The 20,658-nt window shown below is 37.8% G+C and overlaps 1 long non-coding RNA gene across 1 annotated transcript; it reads right to left on the reverse strand.

Annotated features, from left to right (window-relative positions):
* Positions 1-1,154: 1,154 nt before the first annotated feature.
* LOC144465059 (uncharacterized) lies at positions 1,155-3,751 on the reverse strand. The gene is made up of 3 exons (XR_013492416.1): positions 3,640-3,751; positions 3,095-3,299; positions 1,155-1,685 (listed from the first exon to the last, which is right to left on the reverse strand). It is a non-coding gene; the product is annotated as an uncharacterized LOC144465059 (long non-coding RNA).
* Between the last annotated feature and the right edge of the window lie 16,907 nt (positions 3,752-20,658).

A 20,658-nucleotide genomic window follows, 5' to 3' on the forward strand; every position in this document is an offset into this window, starting at 1 on the left:
AACTGACACCTTATAATCACCACACAGGCGAAGTGACTGATCCCTCTTTACCACCGGGACTATAGGTGCTGCCCATTCACTATGCTTAACTGGAGATACAGTCAGGTCCATAATTATTTGGACAATGTTACAGTTGTCATCATTTTGCCTCTGTACACCACCACAATGGGTTTTAAATGAAACAATGAATACCTGCTTAAAGTGCAGACTCTCAGCTTTCATTTAAGCCTTTTTTCAAAAATGAACCGTGTAGGAATTACAACCATTTCTTCACACAGTCCCCCAACTTTAAGGGCTCATAAGTATTTGGACAAACTAACATAATCATCAATTAAACAGTCAATTTTAATACTTGGTTGCAAATCCTTTACAGTCAATGACTGCCTCAAGTGTTGGACCCATAGACATCATCAGATGCTGGGTTTCTTCCCTGGTGATGCTCTCCCAGGCGGAAAAAAAGTATACTTTAACATACTAAATTTAAGCACACTTAGTGTACTTCATAAGCACAAAATTATTGTACTCAAAGTGTGTTATTTTCGAGTACTAAAAACGTACTTAGTATACTAATAATATTTCATTATTGGTACTTAAGATATACTAAAATACAACTTAGTGTACTTGACTGTACTATTTTGAGACACCATTAAGATCAACTTAAATATACTTAAGTACACTTTTCTCTACTAATACTGTACTTATTTATAATGTTCTTTAGTTCAAATTACAGTATACTTTAATCCACTTTTCAGATTACTATTAATAAATTTAGAATATACTGGAAATGTATTTCTAATTTAATCTTAATGTGTTGCCATTGCATTTTAAATATATTTACAAAAATTAAATAAAATTAAAAAGTTGTACTTAAGTATATTATAGTTCATCTTAATGGTGTCTCAAAATAGTACAGATAAGTACACTAAGTTGTACTTTAGTTTGTCTAAAGTAGCACTCATGATAATTAGTGTACTAAGTACATTGTTAGCACATTGAAAATAATATACTGTGAGTACACTAATTATGTGTGCAGAAAGTATACTAGATGTATTTCATTAAAGTACACTTCAACAGTACATAGAAAGTATTTTTTTTATAATTAATTTGAATTTCAAATTACTTTTAAGTAAACATAAAAAATAATTAGAACATACTTGAGGTAGAATTTAAGTTTATTTTTAACATGCACGGCATTACAGGGAAAATGTGCATAATAAAGTACATTTAAGTACATCTTTAACAACATCTTAAACAACATTTTCAAACAGTTTCTCTTCATCGTAACATTTTTATTCAAATTTGGATCATCTGACCCCAGAGAATTCTTTTTAGTCATACTCTTTAACAAGTTAACTAAAAAACAATAATAAAAGGAAAAAAGAAAAAGAAACAATAGCTGTGCTAGCACTACCCTGCTAGCTGTGCACCGCAGAGAAGCTAGTAATGACAGGGATGAACATTAAACTGACTTTTGAAACTTTTACATGTGAAGCATTGACACAGTTTGTTTAAACTCAAAATGTATGTCCACCAAAAAACAAACAAACAAAAATGATTACAAACAGTTACTGATGTTACTGCTTACTGTTTCTTTTTGCTCACAAAATTCTCATTGTTACATTTTCTCCGAATCACTGCCCTCACATCAGACACATTTGTTCCTGGAAATTCAGCAATAACTGTATCTGTAAAATAGAAAAGGACAAATAAAATGGTGTTACAAATCATGCTTTTCCCATTAGCAAGAAGGGGGCATACATACATTGTTTATTGTTTTATTGTTTATTGTTTTATTTGGATCCCCATTAGCTGCAGAAAAAAAACGCAGCTATTCTTCCTGGGGTCCCCGATATAATGTACAGTACACAAAAGTTAAAAGCAAACTAAAAAGTTGACATTGAATAATGAAACAAAAACAAAGAATGAATATCTACATCCATATACTGTATACACATACATACTCATACACATGTGTACACACATACATATAAAATAAATTAAAATATCAAAATAAAAAACATAAGAAAAATAAGAATGAAATAACATTTACAACAAAGGTTCAAAATCTTTCCAGTTTTCTTATCCATATATCTATATATATTTCAAGGTATTCTATGTATTTTCATAATTTATATCCATATGTAGCACTCAGCAGTCATCATTCCCCACTGAAAAACTTTACTCAATATACCTAAAGCATTACATTATTAATAATAAACAATAATTCCATCACTTCTATATGTATCCATTTGCCAGATGTTTTTTCACTAACAGTTTGAATTTTTTTATACTGCTTATTTGTTCAAAGTTTTTTGGGAGTAGGTTCCAAGCATGCATGGTTCTGTACATCACTGTTCTTTTACCATAATTTGTCTTTATTTTTGGTAGTGAAGACTTTCCACTAGCTGCATGTCTCGTTGTATAGTTATGCTTATCTGAACTATACTGTAGTTCTTTATGTAGAACATGTGGTGTTTTGGATATGGATACATTTCTTATAAATATCAGTAACAAGTGGAGCAATCTGTCACCTACCATCAACCAACCTAGATTTCTATGCATTTTAATTACATTTGTTCTGAGATCACAACCAAGGACAATGCGAGCTGCTCTATTTTGCACTTTTTGAAGTTTGTTAATTGTCTCTGCCATGGCGTTTGACCAGACTACAGGGCAGTAATCAAGATTTGACAGAATTAAAGCCTGCATTATTAATTTAGTTGATTTTGGTGTTAAATATGCTTTGCATCTTCTAATGACAGATATGCCACTTCCCATTTTATTAACCATTTTGTTTATATGTGTTTTCCATGTAAGTTTGTCATCAATGACAACTCCCAGCAGCTTGGTCTCCTGTACTTGATTAATGCATACTTCTTTGATTTTCAGATTTAACAGGTTTTTTGCTAATGCTGTGGTATGAGCCAATTACCATACAGTTGGTTTTGGATACATTTAAAACCAGTTTGTTGTAGTTAACCCAGTCATACATGAGGGCAATCTGAAACATGTTGCTTCTGGCTATGGCCAAGGCAAGGGTAGAGGCATAAAAACAAAATGATAACAAGGAAAAATAGACTTAACCAATACTTACCAACAAGGGCACTCAGCTTTTCCGGATTTAGCTGCTCTTTCACTGTTCCAATAGGCCCTGGTTTTCCTGTGAGAGTCGAGGATGCCAAAACATCCCGCCCAAAGATGAGCACAGCTAAGTCCTGTGTGAACAGGGACATTCTTGTTCGGTTTAGTCTTTGGAAACAGATTTTGCTGACCTGCACCCCTGTGTTACCCAGGGAAATCTGTGTCCAGGAAATAGAGTTAGTCAATTATTAGAAATGGTATTAGGAATACGTTGCTGGAATGCATTTCTTAAAAGACAAAGCCGAACTATTGAATGCCAAATATTAGTTAAGTTGTAATTTCTGCAAGTTGTCTTCAATGAATTAAAGTATAATTTCTGAACAACTGCATGCTGAAATGGAAAAAACAGTTTCTATCAAATACAGTACGTGCAAAATGTGGGTCGAGACTACAGAGACAAAACTGCTAACAGTCATGTAGTTTACAACAATTTTGGATGAAATGTTTACTGTAATAAAAAGGCAGTATTTACAAAACGTGTATAAATGCAAAACATACCATTTCTGGAGCTGGACTGGAAGAACCAGAACTTGTACTGTCAGTGTCCATGACAGGTGGCATTCTCTTCATGGTTGTAATAAGATCTCTGACACACTTGACTAAGGCTGGTATTTCTGCATTAAGGAAAAATATACCTTTCAGAGCATCCATCACTTCCTGTTGCATGTCAACACTGGATCTGGGCTGATCCATCAGGACACTCTCCTCTTCACTTTCCCCTTGGCAGAGGTCCTGCATAAATGAAAATGTCAACAATGCAATGTTAGTATGACTCACCTGGAGTGTAGTGTCGTGTTTCTTAAATTTTCTTGCAAGCGAAGGCGGATTATTGTGAAGCCACTTCGCCATGCTCGCATGTTTTGAAACATAGATTGTTTTAAAGCGGGAGGGGGCGCAGGTGAATTTCAGGGCTGTGTCATGCAGATTAGCGTCCCTCTGGTAAAATTCCCCCTGGGTTTACATTCCTCTTCCTCACGATAACAGCATTTCAGTCAAATTATGTCATTTTCCGTGATATTCCGTGTTAAAAAGTAGATTCCGTTTTTATTGCTCAATTCCGCGATTCCGTCCGAGATTCTGTGATCGCGGAAACAATAGGGCCCTAATTCTACTTTTATTTCTTGTGTTTTGTAAATACTTACAGTTGATCCCGAAGCCTGAGGTGGGTCAAATAAGTCCACATTGGTGTCTATGTCTGTATCGTCTTCACTTGTCAAGGGGGTGGAGGTTGTTGGATTTCTTCTCAGCAGCGAGGATTTCAGTTGGGAAAGGGCTCTGTCTCTTGCAGCCTTTGTCATCTTCGGCTTCTTAAACAAAGGGCAGAAAAAGTAAAATGTTAAACTGCAAAGGCAAGAGAGGGGTAAATATCCATCTTTGTAGATGTTTGTAGAATCTATCACCTACTGTACAGCTTAAGGTATTAAGGTATTGTCAGATCATATTTCACCAGAGGAACAGTACTCACTACTCACAATTTTATCTTTTCATATCATACAATTTGTCATGTGTTGTAGTAGTTTTTGTACTTACTAAACAGTCAGTATTTCAAAACTAACACAGCTGGAGTGCCACCATCCACTTCTGCAACTGCACTGCTGTCAAACCTAAAGCCACTTATAATGAAAAATATGTCTTATCCTCCCACAATATTCCCTTATTCCCGTAAATACTTACATTTGTTTGAAGAACTTGTGATGGGTCAATCTGTGTTTCATCTTCATCTGAAGTGAGACTGGAAGTTGCAGTAATTCTTTTTTTCTGTACCAAAGAGAAAGAATGTATTACATGACAACAACATATGAACTATACCATAGATGCTTTCTGGTGAAGAGATTTTTTTAGAAAAACATTTCAACTAACAAACATCATAGTATTACAGTGTCATAAATTCATTAACGATTTTATGTGTTACAATTAAAAATAATTCAGTGGGTGACATTCACTTCATATCATTTTTCATAAAAAAGATGAGACAAGATATTAAAAGCATAACCAACCTACAAATAGGGATTTCAGTGAATCAAGACTTTGGTAAGTATGATACGAAATGGAGCAGCATTTTGAACATACAGGTGTTTTAATCTGATGTGAAATGCAAAGAGAGGAGGGAGGGCAAAAGGAAAAAACAATCGCTGTGGTAAGTGCTAGTGCAGCAACAGGTCATTAATAAACATGTAGTGACAAGTGATGAAGCTGCAAACTGTCTTGTCACTGCAGTATATCAAAATATATGTGCACGTGTGTGTTAGCAACATATTGTGACTTTTACTAAATAATTGATATATTCTATTTTCATGTTATCAGGATGATGAGGATGTTTTTGCAGTAGTATCGACCAGTGTTGCCAACTTGGTGACTTTGTCGCTAGATTTAGCTACTTTTCAGAACCCTTTAGCGATTTTTTTTTTTAAAGCGACTCGCGTCATATCTAGCGACTTTTTGGACAGACCTTAACTACTTTTCTTGAAGGGAGTCGCCAGTATTTCTCAGTGAATGAGTGTTAATGTAGCTCTCTGGGTGGACTGTCCAGTGGGTGGGACAGAGCAGCAGCAACACGTTCAGTGGACCAATCAGCAGCCACACAGACGTGGATGAACTGTGAATGTGCATGCCTAAAGACTAATCACTGATCCCCATCATTTTAATTCTAAATGATTTAACTTAACTATTTGAGTTTGATTTTGTTTTGTCAAAATAGACAGAGTTAACAATAGTGAATTTATTCCAGTGCATGATCATCTCTCTGTTCATGATACTTCAGTTACAGTCGATGCAACAGCCTGTATAAACAGTTTTTTAATATTAGAGGCAGATTTGGATGCACATTGAGGAGCCTCTTGAAATAAACGCTGGTCAGTCAGTTTAGTTTAACTTAATTTAAAATATTTTTTTTATTTTGTATATATGTAATAAAGTCATGCCATCATATATATGCAAATTAGCACGTGACGTTATCTAGCGACATCCAGGACTTTTCCTGCAGGCTTTAGCTACTTCCCACTGAAAATAGTTGGCAACACTGTTATTGACTTTGTTATAGACAAATTTGAATGCCGTCAGAACTATCTATAAAATTAGTGGTATTGTGGCATCCCTAGTTGCAACACAATAGCCTATAACTATTAATTAAAGTGTGTTTTCTAAAGAAACTACCAACACAAGCAACAAAAATAACCTTTGGTTTGCTTCCATCATGTGTTGTGGTACAAGGTGTGGTCCTTCTCCTTGCAACTGCCATGTGCCAGATGTCCTCATCCTTGAGGAAGGCTTCTTTTTTTCCCATCAACTCCTTGTAGTTGTCTGTAACCACAACCATACATCAGACAAACTGTCAAAACCATGTTTTTTCCCTCTTTTGCTCAATATTTTAGATATTTTGTATGTCTCGTGAAATGCACCACAGTCAATCTAATATTATACACAACAAGTCACTTTAAGTCTTTTTATAAACATAGTTACATAAAAATTAAATTACATACAAGGTTAACATTAACATTCATTAGCATGAGCCACTGGCAAATTCTTTATCAAATCATCACTAACAGTAGTGGCTGGCAAGTGCTAGCATAACAAATTTGTACAATTTTTTTCTTGTTATTTTCTTTATAGTGGGCAATTTTTGCTAAACATTCTCCACACAGCACGCTCACAAATGTTCACACAAAATCTCATCTGAAGTTGCACTAAGTTAGCACCATTTATGCTAGCATTAGCTGCCGTCTGCTGCTAACAGCTAGCTAGCTAGTTAGCTAATGCAGCTTGTGAATGATAAGTTTGCCTCTTAGCTTAGTCATTAGTAGAAAGAATATTTATTCAAAAGATATTTCACACCATGCACGAGCAATACAAACCTCCGAGTAAGAGCAGTTTTGCGGCCACCTTGTTTTTAGGTGCTTTCCTGGTGCCCCAGCACACTTGTATCCATCCTTCTTCACTGGAGAGGTCCGGCCGTTTTAATACCTGAACGAGCTGCTGTCTGTACTGAGGTGTCACAATGTCAGTACTTTCGACGTGAATTGTGTTGTCCCTAAAATAAAACATCCCGAACTTGAACTGCGCCATTGTAACTCAACTGCAACAACGCTTCCCTCAGCATCTACATTCAAGCAGGTTGCATTCGGGGGTAACCAATCAGCGGCAGCACAGCGCCAGGAGTACTTCAGGGTCAATTTGAAAAATGTCCACCACATGCAAATTTTCAATTTTGACATTGAAAATTGTCTGTCAGACGCAGACTCTACGTTCTTGCAAAAAAAAAAAAAAAAAAAAAAAAAAGAGTAATTAAATTTTAAAAAAGTCTGTGTACACCGTAATGTACGGTCCCTCTCGGCCACCATAGTAATGTCCATGCACGCATGCGCACGTATCAGTAATGTTACAATGACGTTTTATCCAGGACACTGCGCGTGCCCTCTGCACTTTACTTTACCCATGGATGTATTTTACCGGGCTTAGAGAAAAACTGTAAAACCGCTCGCAGACATGGCACCCAAAAGACATTACAAAGAATATCTGCTGAATGAGTCGAGCCAACCTTCAAAGGCAGCCAAATACAGATGGCTAGCAAAAGAGAAAGAGGTATTTGAGCTTTCACATTTATTTTATTATCAACAACAGCAGTGATTATAGAATATGATTAATAATTCTTAATTTTAAATGCAAGGACCTTCTTGTTCATTGCAGAATACTTTAAACTGCAGAGGGAGTTACAAGAAATACCTCAGTGCATCCTGTACAACTAACAATAGAGAGGTCTTGAAAGAGGTAGACCATTTTTTTCATTCGCAACAATATGAATTGCAGATAGTGTTACATGCAAGTTGACATTCCAACTGCACTCCCCAGATTCCACTTTCAAATAACGGTGAACGAACATATTCTCTGGAGGAATATCCAGGAGACAATCCCACAACTAACAAACAGGTAAAAACAGTGATCATTACTATGTTTTATGCTTCCATTCTGAAATAAAATTAAGGGGTTCACAAAATACATATTACTTTCCTCTAAAGCGTTTATTCATCCATAATTTTATTTGTAATGTTTGTCATACCCTAAATGTTTACAGTATGATAGTTAAATAAATCTATGTGCTGTCTCATGATCAGAATGTTCCCGATGAGGGCCTTGTTGCAGAAGGACCAAGTGGTCAGTCATCTTTAGAATGTTTGAGAGGAAAGCATCTTGTCAGTCCAATAAGAGAGCAACAGCTTCAGGACAGACCAAACAGAGATTCATCAGAGGTATTAAAATACCAGCAATTGAAATTGTTGATATTAATTGCTGTGTTATACTATATGTATAGTTTCTGTATAATTGTCATTTCAATTAAATTAAACGTGATGAAAATAATGATTGTCCTAGCCCCTACAGTGTATTTCCTTAAAATGAGACACAAACATATAGTATTGTCATTAATACTTCACTTGAGAATTTCCATGTATTATATCTTCATTATATGCAGCCTGCCGGAGAGGAAGTCTCCAGAAAGACCCACCCAGTGCTAGAATTGCCACCCTCCACCTACTCACACTGCACTTTTCAATTTTGTGGGGATCAACAAGATATGCAAATCGGACCAGAAGCACAGGTACTATAGTTACAAGTTACTAGTTTCATTTTTATGCTAAAAACAACCCCTTTAATCGATACAGAAAATGTGAATAGAGTAGTTTTTATTTTTTTAAACCGACGTCTTAAATTAGTAATATAGGCTACCGATAATAAACATGTATTGAAAGTGAACACCAGCAAGGTCTCATTTGGTCACAGAATTATAACTACATATAACTATTTCAAAGTATGATTGCATTATTCATTCATGTTTAATTTACATTGTAATTCAAGCAAATTAGTAGTTCCACATGAGGCTAACAAAGTTCCTAACAGGTGGCTGACTTATAGCCTACATTGGCACTTGATGGCTGTGACATATACCTTCCCTTAATTAATACAGTTCTTCAGTATGTGAAGCTGTAGTCACCATTTTCCTGGATATTATCCATCTGTTCGATCTTCACTGCACATATAATGCAAATGTGGCTTAACTTGCTTAATGTGACTTAAATCTGATGTTTTATTCCGCCAATACAACAATTTTGTTTTTTATTAAGCATTATTATGCAGTTTTGGCTTAATGTTTGAACTCACTGTCTTGATAGAAACAGATGCCCTGTCTTGCATCCACCCAAGGATTAGTGCTTTTCAGTATTCTTGTTTCTGATTTGTTAATAGAGTTCATTTGTTTTCTAGGTTTGGGCAAGGAGCTACACATTTTGTATATTTACTGAATATAGGCACTACATTCATCCTTTCCCCTGAAATCACATCAGTTTTATATGAAGCTAGTGTGTATTCCATTTGCATAACTCTCTGCTAACAACCCCAGAAGGCAACATGGTAAATTCTCTAAATGTAAATACTACCAGATGACTTGTAGTAGTTACCACTTATCTTTTGGAGCACTAGTATTGTTTTATATGTCAAAACTATAAAAGAAATGAAAATGAAAATATTTATGCTTACATTTATATTTTGCCAGGACATGTTAGAGAAGCAACCAGGATGCAATGTGCCTGCTACTCCACCTGATCAGCAAGAGATACCAAACCAACAGGTTATTAACATGTATTATTGTACAGTATGTTTTTTCTGTAAATCTGTAAGCAATCTCTTTTAATGCAGATGAATGTAACAGTTTTCTATCTTGTCTTTTTTTATGTCTTCACAGGCAGAGATATTTTTGTTGGATGGAGATGATCCAGCGTATCCTGGAGCTCCACTGACAAAGGGACAAAGTTTAATCTTACTGATGTCTTATGTACTAAGGCACAATGTGACAGGTGTGGCACTGGAACATCTACTGAAGATTGTCAATGAACATTTCCCTGGAATGGTACCAGTAACCACATACCTTTTTCACAAAGCTTATGGACAATATGGAAATTATGTCCCCCATTTTTACTGTCCAGCATGTGAAAACTACTTAGGGGTAAATAATACCAGTGAACTACAGTGTGGTGCTTGTAATGCAGTAACTGATTCAGAGAGCTGTCTCAAAAGTGGGTGTTTCTTTCTAGTGCTTAGTTTGGCTTCACAAATCAAAACATTGCTTGAACGAAACCAAAGTTTAAAAAAAGACTGGCAATGTGCAGATGTCATTTCAGATATACAGTGTGGAGAAGAGTACCAGAAACTCAAAGAATCAGGTGAATTAAGTGAGGATGACATAACTTTAATTTGGAACTGTGATGGAATTCCAGTTTTCAGGAGTTCAAAGTATCAAATCTGGCCCATTCAGTGCCAGGTTATAGAACTCGAACCTAAAGAACGCAAGGCAAATATCTGTCTTCCTTGTCTCTGGTTTGGCGAGAAGAAGCCAAACTTCTTAACATTTTTGAAGCCATTTGTTAATGAACTGCAAATTTTAGAACAAAATGGCATTAAATGGAAGGACTCAGCAAATGTGCAACATGTCTCCAAAGTGTATGCTCTGATATGCAGTTCAGATTCAGTTGCTCGCCCACTTCTAAGAAACACCAAACAGTTTAATGGCTTTTATGGATGTGATTTTTGTTACCATGTTGGTGGTGGTCCTTACACAAACAAAGACCCAAAACCGCATCTTAGAACTGAAGCTAAGCATTTTGATCACGCAATGGCTGCAACACCAGACAGTCCTGTAATGGAAGTAAAAGGACCTTCACCATTAATGAAACTCACAAAGTTTCAAATGATAAATGGATTTGTTCCAGAGTATCAGCATTGTGTCTGCCTTGGTGTGACAAGACAATTAGCAAAACTGTGGTTTGACTCAAGAAATCATGACAAAGAGTGGTACTTAGGAGCAAAATCAGACCGCATTGACAAAGAGCTCATTGCAATTCAACCCTCTGTTGAGATAACAAGAGTACCACGATCTGTGGCAGACAGAAAATATTGGAAAGCGTCAGAGTGGAGGTCATTCCTGTTATTCTATGCCCTGCCTTTACTGAATGGGGTCTTACTAAAGAAGTTCTGGAACCACCTTTTTCTGTTTGTGTTCGCAATGCACATTCTTTTGGGAGAAAAGGTGAAACGCTGTGATATTGAAGTAGCTGAAAGAGCTCTCAAGAAGTTCTCACTGCAGTTTGAGAAGTTATATGGTGCAGCAAATATGACATTTAATGTCCATCTTCTGACACACCTTGCGGCAAGTGTTAGGAACTGGGGCCCTTTGTGGGCCACATCAACTTTTTCCTTCGAATCATTTAATGGCACTTTGTTAGAGTACTTCCATGCAGACCCGGCGGCATGGGCAGGCATTGGGGGGCAGTGCCCGCCCACAGAGTCAGCTGTGCCCGCCCTCGACTGGAAGCTGTTTATTTTTGGGGGGTTTTGTTTTTTAACTCAGAGTGGCCAACTCTCTCTTATTCCTATCTCGTTTTGACGATCATACAGTTCAACCAATCCAACCAACAAATGAAGTCAACTTTCAGCCAATTACAGACAGAGGGGGGCGGGTGCTGACTCATTCATTCATGGACAGCATCGATAATTAATATCGCCGCGAGGCGCGAGCTATGGATATCCGGAATTATTTCCAAAAAAATATAACGACGAGAAGTGACAACGCGAACGGGGGGGAGCAGGAAGCAGCAGCACCATTGACTTTAACTGGAAACGTAAGCACTGAAGTCAACAGTAACACTGAAGTAAACATTCATGCTAGGAGGGTTAGCTACGGCAGCTAGGGAGAACAAGGAGCAGCACAAAGCAGCATAACTCGTCTGCATGGAAGAAGCGTGAGTGATGACGTCAACAACAACACCACCACACAGGTTCACGGTAACACTGCAGCCACGAGGGACAGCAGCAGGCCATTGCCACCTACTGACCTTGGCACAGAAAAGCCCCAAAGACCACTCCTGCAGAGCTTTCCTTGTCGTCTTTTCTCAGGGAAAAAAAGATCATTCTGCAGTTCCTGGTATGGATGCTTCCCCTGGCTGGAGTATTCAGTTCAAGCAGATGCTGCATACTGCTACCCATGCAGAATGTTTCAGTTACCAGGAGCCAGACACAGTGATGCAACCTTCAGTGTAACTGGTTTCCAGGACTGGAAACACGCAGTGGAAACTGGAAAGGGACTTAACAAGCACGCTGCATCCAAAGAGCACCTGACTTGTGAGGCCTTGTGGAGGGACAAGGAAAGACGAATTCACACAAGCAAGGAAATCTCAACGTTAATTAAGGCAGAAGGGTAACACTGATTTGTTCTGCTCCTTGTGCTCCCTAGCTGCTGTAGCTACCTCTCCTAGTTTGAATGTTTACTTCAGTGTTCAGCTTGACATCAGTGCTTATGTCTCCAGAAATGCTTGACTTTTGAGTTGAATAAATGGACAGAGCACTACAATATTGTTTTTTGTTTGTTTTTTTAGATTTTGGGATGAACTGCCCCTTTTTGGTGAGGGAAAATAATATTTTTCAGCACTGTAGGAGTGGTCACAGAGCCATTGTTCAGCCTGAAGTAGTTTGAAAAAGTTTGCCCCCCTAAAAAAATTTAGTGCCCCCCCTTTAATTTGTTTCTGCAGCCGGGTCTGCTTCCATGGGACAACACATGTTCCAGAGCAAATAGTTAAAAGATTTCTTTGCTGGAGGGGTCTAACACAAAAAGCCGAAAAGTACATGGTAGATGCTAATGAAGGGGTGAAATGCATTTTTTCACATCTCCTAAACAGCAATGTATCAAGTTCAAATTCATCTAGCCTGGATGAAAATGTCAGGGTTTTTGGTAATCCCTGTCATCACAAACTGTCAGCATTAGAAAAACTTGCTATCAAAGACTTGCTAAGTGTTACAGTCGAACACTGTGTTTGTTATCACCGTTTCATTGTAAAAGGTGTACTGTATCATTCCAGCAGTAACAGAAGTCTAAAAAAAGGACCAACTCAACAGTGGAGTTACAGGATGGAAAATTATGTAGAATTCTTTGCATGTCAGTATTCAGAGCAGGCGATTTGTCATTGCACTGTATATTGGTAAAGGAGCTTGTGAAGACTGATGGACAGCTCTGCAAGGATAGTCAACTGAACATTGCTTCCACTTTTATGTCTGAGGTGTCAGAATCTAGGAATGTTTATGTGGTGCCCACTGACCTGTTCCACAGGAAATGTGTTTTGATCCAATCAAGAGACAAACAATATGTTATTCCTCTACCAAATAATGTAGAGAGAGATTAAATAGTTACTGGGGAAGTTTGAGAAAAATTGCTGAAGCCACTGCCAAATTGTAAGAAATAGGGATTACATATCAGTGTGTATTCTTGGTGTGCCTTAAAACTAGTGGACAATGTCCAAAAATGGCAACTTCAGAGTATTAAATCTGTAAAAATGATAAGGCACATGGGCAAGCACACACAAAGACGGTGCTGTTAAACAGTTATACTATAACAGTTGTGGTATAACAAAATACAAACAAAATCGTAGGGGTGAATACTTTTGCAAGGCACTGTACCTGGCCTCAAAATGTTGAACTTTAACAGACTGTTTTCATGCAAAATCAAAGACTTTCAAAAGATTCATTTTTCTGTCAAGCAGCAAAGCAAATTTCCTGTTATCTACACATCTTAATATGTTCATAAGTGTAATGTGTTTTATGATTGCTGTCAAATGTAAGTGAAACAATCCAAGCTTTGGAATAAGTACTTTCCATGTGATGATAAGAAATACACAAGGTTGTACTGTTTTTTTATTAGAAATACTGGTGAATACTGCATTACATAAAAGCACATGGTCAATTGAAAGGTGCTCTGTTGTTGATGTTCATGTTTATTCAAAATTCACCATTAAATTTGGAGAATGGATGGATTTTTAAATATTGCATAAAAACAACGGTGGTGTTGAAGTAATCCAAATACTTTATAACACTAATTGCTAACATTTTAAAATTGAAATAGAAAAGTAAGGATATTTTTTCAATTAGAAAAGGTATTGTTACATAACAGCATTGTTGCATTTTGCTGGTAAAATACATTATTTTAAAAGGTTGAAGAGAAAAGGTCAGCTGCAGAAATTAACTGTTATTGTACATTCTTTTAAACTGATCTTAGCACACTAAAAGAAATGGCTACATACTGATGAATTTGTTCTGGTTTATATTGTACTTATGAAGAATACACTAATTTACCACTGAAGTAGTATTCAATTATTAATATACTTATTTTAAGTGCACTTTAACACTGCTGTGCTAACAATGATATGAAAAAAAGTGTTATAAAAGTGAACTTATTGAAAGGGTGCTAAAAGTGCACTTGATAAAAGTAGATGCAAATACACTGACATTAAACTTATATTTAACGCATTCGAAGTACATAATAAATAAATATACTAATCAAACACTTATATATATTTCAGTGTTAGTATATTTTATATGAATATACTTAATATGAATTTAAGTATTAGTACTAAATAGTGTACTTTATCTAAGTAAACTGAAGTACTACTGAGGAAATAATATATTTGTAATTAATACATTTATAATATATTTTTGGTTTACTTTATTTTAACACATAAAGTCAAAATGTGCTAGAAATGTACTTTCAGAAAATTAAGTACATTTTTAGTACATTAAAGTATATTACTTTTTTACCTGGGCTACCAGCCCTTTACTGTAGCCGTCTGCACTTCCTGCTTGTGTTTTGGGTGTTTTGCCCTCAGTTTTGGCTTCAGCAAGAGAAACACATGCTCAGTTGGATTCAGGTCAGATGATATGACTTGGCCATTGCAGAACATTCCACTTCTTTGCCTTAAAAATGTCTTTGGTTGCTTTTGCAGTATGCTTCAGGTCAATGTCCATCTGCACTGTGAAACATCGTCCAATGAGTTTTGAAGCATTTAGTCGAATCTGAGAAGATAATGGTGCCCCAAACACTTCAGCTTTCATCCTGCTGCTCTTGTAAGCAAGACAAGACTTCACTAGAATAAATACAGAGGTTGGTTAGCCTTAAAAATGGAAGGCCAGATTAGAGTTTGTCAAAAACCATCTAAAAAGCCTGTACAGTTGTGGAACAGCATACTATGGACAGATAAAACAAAGATCAACTACCAGAATGATGGGAAGACAAGAGAAGGAAGAAGGGAAGGAACTGCTCATGATCCAAAGCACACCACCTCATCAGTGAAGCATGGTGGAGGTACTGTTATGTCATGGCCATGTATGGCTGCCAGTGGAACTGGTTCTCTTGTATTTATTGATGATGTGACTGCTTACAAGAGCAGCAGGATGAAAGCTGAAGTGTTTGGGGCACCATTATCTGCTCAGATTCAACCAAATGCTTCAAAACTCATTGGACGATGCTTCACAGTGCAGTTGGACAATGACCTGAAGCATACTGCAAAAGCAACCAAAGACATTTTTAAGGCAAAGAAGTGGAATGTTCTGCAATGGCCAAGTCATATCATCTGACCTGAATCCAATTGAGCATGCGTTTCTCTTGCTGAAGCAAAAAAAACTGAGGGCAAAACACCCAAAACACAAGCAGGAAGTGCAGACGGCTACAGTAAAGATGTGTCCAACACTTCAGGCAGTCATTGACTGTAAAGAATTTGCAACCAAGTATTAAAACTGACTGTTTAATTGATGATTATGTTAGTTTGTCCAAATACTTATGAGCCCTTAAAGTTGGGGGACTGTGTGAAGAAATGGTTGTAATTCCTACATGGTTCATACTACATTTTTGAAAAAAGGCTTAAATGAAAGCTGAGAGTCTGCACTTTAAGCAGGTATTCATTGTTTCATTTAAAACCCATTGTGGTGGTGTACAGAGCCAAAATGACGACAACTGTATCATTGTCCAAATAATTATGGACCTGACTGTATAATGTTAGCTTCCTCCAGCCTTTTGAGCTCTTTCTCAACTCTCTCCTTCATAGCAAATGGGAGGGGCCTGTGTTTGCAAAATTTGGGAGGCACATCAGGTTTGACTATGATTGAGGCTTTAATGTCCCTGAGTGTCCCTAACTCTTCATTAAACACCTCAGAGTATTTCCTGAGCACCTCACCAAGTGTGTTACATTTTGTTTCATTCAAATATTTGATCTCTGCCCAGTTCAGTTTGAGTTCCTTTAACCAATCTCTGCCACATAAGGTTACTCCATGTCCTTTAACGACTAGGAGTGTCAAAACTGCTGTCTGACCCTGATAGCCTATGATCTGAACCAGAACAGGGATGTGACCTCCATTGCAAGCTCTGAGCTTAACCTTAGTTCTCTGCAGTGGCATGTGAGAAAACTGCCTTCTGTATGTTCTCTCTGATGCTTCTCCTAGCACCAGTATCAATTTCCATCTCTAAATCTACCAGAGGTGGAAAGAGTACTGAAAATTTGTACTCAAGTACAAGTACTGTTACATTGCTTAAATTGTACTCAATTACAAGTAAAAGTACTGGTGTTTAAAAAATACTTTAGTAAAAGTACAAAGTACTCTTCTCAAAAACTACTCAGACTATTAATTACTTTTAACTGATGGATGTTTTATTGCATCGTCAATAGCAGGCATTCGATTCGATTCACCTGTATAAAATATCAAAAACAGCTCACCTTATACAGTGAAATTACTGCAATGATATGACTATTATGAGGCAAGAGTGTAAACACATGGCACACACATGAATACATGGGGCTCACTGACTCCACAAGAGTCACAGCTTTCCAGTCAGCCCCAATTTATTCAACTGTAATACTGTTTAAGGACCCCAATATACAGGAATAATAAAACAGAATAGGCAAAATTACATAAATACTGCACGCAAAATAACTGCGTGGGTTTTGCACAAAACTGCAAGGGATTAGAGTTAAGTGGATGTGTCTGTAAAGGGGTAACGCTTATCATAAGAAAACATTTTCATTCAGGTATCTTGAAGTAAGAGAACAAGGGACCCCTTGCTTGTGCCCTGTTTTCTCCAAAAGCAGATCAGGAGCCAGAGCCTTCAGCTATCAGGCTCCTCTCCTGTGGAATCATCTTCCTGTTACGGTCCGGGAGGCAGACACCGTCTCCACATTTAAGACTAGACTTAAGACTTTCCTCTTTGATAAAGCTTATAGTTAGGGCTGGCTCAGGCTTGCCCTGTACCAGCCCCTAGTTAGGCTGACTTAGGCCTAGTCTGCCGGAGGACCCCCTATAATACACCGGGCTCCCTCTCTCTCCTCTCTCTCTCTCTCTCTCTCTCTCTCTCTCTCTCTCTCTCTCTCTCTCTCACTCTCATCCTATTACTGCATCTTGCTAACTCGGCCATTCTGGATGTCACTAACTCGGCTTCTTCTCCGGAGCCTTTGTGCTCCACTGTCTCTCAGAATAACTCATACCGCAGCGGTGCCTGGACAGTGTGACGTGTGTGGTTGTGCTGCTGCCGTGGTCCTGCCAGATGCCTCCTGCTGCTGCTGCCATCATTAGTCATTAGTCATACTTCTACTGTTATTATACACATATGACTATTGTCACACAAGTATACTGTCAGATATTAATACATACTTTCAACATATTGTACCACAGTAGCCAGAACTATAACTATAATATTATTACTTTCATTAATGTTGTTGTAAGCTACTGTCATTACCTGCATCTCTCTCTCTCTCTCTCTCTCTCTCTCTCTCTCTCTCTCTCTCTCTCTGTCTCATTGTGTCATATGGATTACTGTTAATTTATTATGCTGATCTGTTCTGTACGACATCTATTGCACGTCTGTCCGTCCTGGAAGAGGGATCTCTCCTCAGTTGCTCTTCCTGAGGTTTTTACCGTTTTTTTTTCCCCGTTAAAGGGGTTTTTTTTGGGGAGTTTTTCCTTATCCGCTGTGAGGGTCTTAAGGACAGAGGGATGTCGTATGCTGTAAAGCCCTGTGAGGCAAATTGTGATTTGTGATATTGGGCTTTATAAATAAAGTTGAATTGAATTGAATTTTCCATGCTAAACGTTAGCCTAAATTTGGAGCACTATTTACCCCCCTTACTGACAAGCTAAAATGACATGGTTAATTTTCATGGTTAATGTTTCATATAACATAGCGTCACTCTAGCACAAAATATAGGTCCGCTGAATGTACGCCTGTGAGTATTAAATGACTACAGATTTAATTTATTGTAATGATGGTGGTTGTCCAAATATTAAGCTAAAACATCTCTAAGAATTGTAGCTCAATTATGCATGCACACACACGCACATGTTAGCTAGAAAAAAAGATCTGCCCTAAGGCCACAGTGGCCTTGATGCCCCGCCCGCACTGCCTCAGGTGATTTTGCGGTTTTCTTCTCTGCCTCTTTCCTGTCAACACGGCTTTGACACCTGCGTCTATTGAGAAAAAAATAATGCGATGACATTCTGGATTCTTATTGGGCAACTTAAAATGAGACGATGCGTACATCACCAGTGGGGGGTTTGATTCGAGCCTGGCATGAAGTGCTCGGACGGGCTATAACGACAGTTTGACGCCAGTCTATCACCGGCCAACCAGGAGTCTTCATCAAACGCCAGGGCAAGGATCGGTACCGAGACCTGGTATTAAACAACCCAAGGCGAGTTTAATAGTAAGCTCCGCCATTATCGGCGTTACTTTTTAAAGTTTCGGTTTCATCATTATTCTGCAGTCTCTCTTCTGCTCTCTGCATGTCACCCCTCACAGCGCGCGCACACACACACACAGACACACAAACTCAACAGCAGAGAGGCTGCGGTGCAGATGAAGGGAATATAACTTCAAGATTACTCTAGTTAACGTCAACTATGCTTGTTACTGTGAGTAAGTGCGATAAAACCTCTGCCACTGAAAAGCCAATACTTTATCAATACATGTGATCAGTCCACAGTCTCTCATTCACCGTTATTATGATTTATGATCGCGGTCGAAACAAGCACACCGCGCTCGCGAGGCTAACAGCAAAGTGTTAAAGACAAACTAAATGAAAGCTGTCTGTATGTAGGCTAACACTTTATCTGAACATGTACCTGAGGCAGCCGACCTGCAGACAGTGAGTGTCCTCAGTAGGGGAGGGACAGAGAGCAGGATGAATGATTGATACTGATGTTTGTCTTCATGCTGAGATAACGTGACTTTCTTCACTCAGTATTGTGATGTCAGGAGGAATATTTATATTCCAGTGAGATATTATTGGGTTTTAAATAGTGACTTTGTTGTTGTAAACATGACTGTTGCTGCCATGGACTGTATAAAACTATATCCTGTGTAACTGACCTATAAGGAAAGCATGAGGGGGTGAGGTGTGTGCATGTGTGTGTGTGTGTGTGTGTGGAGGAGAGGAGAGAGGGAGATGCTGGTAGAGAGATAGTGTGTTGTTAGATACTGCGACTTAATGTTATGCTTCTGTGTATTGATAGCTCTCTTTTAGTCTGTTTCTGCATCATGTTGAGGAGGGCCATGCCTGTGTATATAAATATATGTATGCAAAAAAAAAGTGGATTGCTAAAAATGTGGCCCATCGACATGATCTGGTTTTGAAATGCGGCCCAGTTGAAATAGTAATTGAATAGCCCTGCTGTAGTTTGTTAGATATCTAACAACACATCAAAAATAACTGTAAGCCAGTCTTGTTCAGTGAATCAGTTTATTATGTACACTCAAAAAATATTTAGGCCTTATATTTAAGATTGTTTGCTTATAAATACATGAACCTGGTTGTTCTATATTTAAAACACATTGGCTTTATTAGTGCTATTAAATAAATCACATTATTACTTATTGTACTCATTATTATTACTTGAGCTTGTTTTATTTATTCATTTCACAGATAGTTATACATCCTTAGTCCTTAAATTGAATTCATTATGGACGTGGACTTAAAATCATTGTTTTATTTTATGGCCTTGCTGCCATGGCTTTTGGCCTTTGTGCCCTCAAAAAAATTGACAACACGAAAGGCCAAGTGGCCTTGCCCCTAAAATGACGAAATTCCAGGCCTGGCAGTGACAATATCTTTGCAGACTTATCTTAGCCAAACTCATAAAATTACTGGACCTGGAGTCAGACTTCTCTGTCGCCGGTAAGCGGAGCACTATGGCCAGGGTTCCTACGCAAGTATGGAAAGTATGGAAAAGTATGGAAATAAATTTGATCAATTTCCAGGTATTAAAAAGTATGGAAAATGAAAAATAAAGTATGGAAAAATATTTATGTTTCCAGACTATTATCACTGTTCTAAAATACTGTTTTCTAAAATAGAAAATAAGGTATTTCCAAAAATAATTTAATCAATGTGGATCATTTTTATGCCGGGCCAAGCACAGTTTGTGTGAGAGCAAACGTCTCAGAAAACATACCACCCCTTTTACCTGATTGACAAGTGGTATGTCCAGTCCGCTGCCCCATGACCCTCCTCCATCCCTCCAGGTATCAAGTTTCACTCCAACACTGCACCTTCGACAAGAAGACGAGTTTCACGTGGTTCACAATAGGTAGATGCAAGTTTTTGGATGGATGGCTTGACAATACGGTATATAAATACTGGTTGGCCAAGGATTCCCAATTCACACACA

The sequence above is a fragment of the Epinephelus lanceolatus genome, chromosome 12 (genome assembly GCF_041903045.1).
Source record: "Epinephelus lanceolatus isolate andai-2023 chromosome 12, ASM4190304v1, whole genome shotgun sequence".
Classification (NCBI taxonomy): domain Eukaryota; kingdom Metazoa; phylum Chordata; class Actinopteri; order Perciformes; family Serranidae; genus Epinephelus; species Epinephelus lanceolatus.